Source organism: Microtus ochrogaster, chromosome 5 (assembly GCF_000317375.1).
Source record: "Microtus ochrogaster isolate Prairie Vole_2 chromosome 5, MicOch1.0, whole genome shotgun sequence".
In the NCBI taxonomy this organism is placed as follows: domain Eukaryota; kingdom Metazoa; phylum Chordata; class Mammalia; order Rodentia; family Cricetidae; genus Microtus; species Microtus ochrogaster.
In genome coordinates this window covers 73,273,584-73,275,901 of record NC_022012.1, presented here as the reverse complement: position 1 = coordinate 73,275,901, position 2,318 = coordinate 73,273,584, and positions in this window count along the sequence as shown.

Here is a 2,318-nt window from a genome sequence, read left to right as displayed (position 1 = left end):
CCTCCTCCTCCTCCTCCTCCTTCTTCTTCTTCTTCTTCTTCTTCTTCTTCTTCTTCTTCTTCGAGACATGGTTTCTCTGTAGCTTTGGAGCCTGTCCTGGAACTAGCTTTTGTAGACCAGGCTGGCCTCGAACTCACAGAGATCCTGTCTCTGCCTCCCGAGTGCTGGGATTAAAGGCGTGTGCCACCACCACCCAGCAGTTTCTGACATTTCTAGGAGACACAATCATACAGCAATCTCTCTGTTCCTCTGCTTCTTATGGTCTTTCCGGCCCCTCTTCCACAATAATCCCTGAGCCTTAGGTGCAGGAGTTGTCTGTAGATGTATCAGTTGGGACTGGGCACCATAACTCTGCATTGTGCTTGGTTGTGGTTTTCTGCAATGGACGTTGCCTTAATGAGGGCTGAGAGCAACATTGTGAGTGTAGGGAAAATATTCAGAGTATGCTGGTTTAGTAAAGGTTGTTCTCCACGACCCATGATGTCAACCTCATTCTTTCTTGAACAAGCCTGGTCTATAGCTGGCATGTTTGCACTGTTTGTTCAAAGTCAAATTACGTGTGTGTGTGTGTGTGTGTGTGTGTGTGTGTGTGTTGTTTTTGAGACAGAGTCTCATGCCGCCTAGACTGCCTCAAACTCAACTATGTAACAAGCCAGTAGCTAAGAAGATGCTGAGCAATCCTGGCATATGCACATGCGCAGTTGAGGGCAGCAGTTATCTTGATGGCCCTGCCAACCCTGCCTGTTTTGTCTTTTTTTTAAAAAATACTTATTTATTTATTTAGTATACAATGTTCTGTCTCTATGCCTACAGGCCAGAAGAGGGCGCCAGACCTCATTACAGATGGTTGTGAGCCACCATGTGGTTGCTGGGGATTGAACTCAGGACCTTTGGAAGAGCAGGCAATGCTCTTAACCACTGAGCCATCTCTCCAGCCCCCCTGCCTGTTTTGAAGGGAGAAATCTTTGCATGCTTGACTACCTTCTGAAGGCCAAGGGGCTCTGAACACTACTGCTTTCCCTGCTCTCGAAGAAATGCAGGAAGTAGCCATAGAGAGGAGTGATTTAGCTGAAGGTCAAGCTGGGGCAATCCCTCTTGATCCTAGATCAAAGGTTGTGCCCAGCTGGTGTGAGGCCAGTCTATTTATGCCCACACACCTGGTCCTTTCCTTAAGGAATCTCACATGACTTACTCTTCTGCTCACGGCCTCTTGCTTTGACACAGGGCTAGATACTGTGGGGAAATCTTCAATGTTTCAGAGACATGCTGTCTGTCCTAAACGGCCCTGCATCTGTTTGGTAACATCTGTATTCTGAGTTAGAAATTATTCTCTTCGATGTTTTGTAAATGGAAGTTTCTGTCCCACCCAGTCTCACAGCCATTCAGTCCCAAGTAAATACACAGAGGCTTATGTTAATTATAAACTGGTTGGCTGATTGCCCACGCTTATTACTAACTAGCTCTTGCAATTTAAATTAATCCTTAATTCTTATCTATGTTTAGCCATGTGACTTTGTACCTTTTCTCAGTAAGGCATTCTCATCTTGCTTCCTCTGCATCTGGCAGGTGACTGCCTCTCTGCCTTTTCTCTTCCCAGAATTCTCCTAGTCTGGTTGTCCCACCTATACTTCCTGCCTGGCTACAGGCCAATCAGTGTTTTATTAAACTAATATGAGTGACAAATCTTTACAGTGTACGAGAGCATTATCCCATAGCACAGCAGAGCCAGGAAATTATGTGAGACTTAAAAGCTTAGACATTAAAACAAGTTGTCTCCATTACAGGGAGTAAGATAGGACTACATTTAGGGAGGGTTCATTCCCAAGAACAATCTCTGAGGCCCGAGGGGATGAACAGACACCCCTGAAGCACCAGAGGTAAGGGAGCTGGGAAGGGATATAAGACACAGAAAGGACTTTCCAAGCTTCTCCGATATGCAAGGCTCTTATTTTAGAAAACGGTACAACATCTGTATATAACCTCTGTGCCTCCTTCTGGATTCTTCCATCAGCTCTAGATCGCTTACAATGCCTAATACGATGTAGATGCAAATGCTATGCAAGCAGTTGTTATGGCATTCTGTTTAGAGGATAATGACAAGATTTTTAAATATCTGGAGCTGGCGGCATAGCTGAGTTGGTAAAGTGCTTGCTGGGGATCTGAGTCCAATTCCCAGAACTCAAGCAAAGAAAAAAAAATCCGGGTAGGGTAGCACACATACAAACCCCAGGGCTAAGTGGTGGAGATAGGGACCCTAGAGCTAGCTGGCCTGCCAGCCTAGCTTACTTGTTGAGCTTTTAGCCTGCACATACATATGT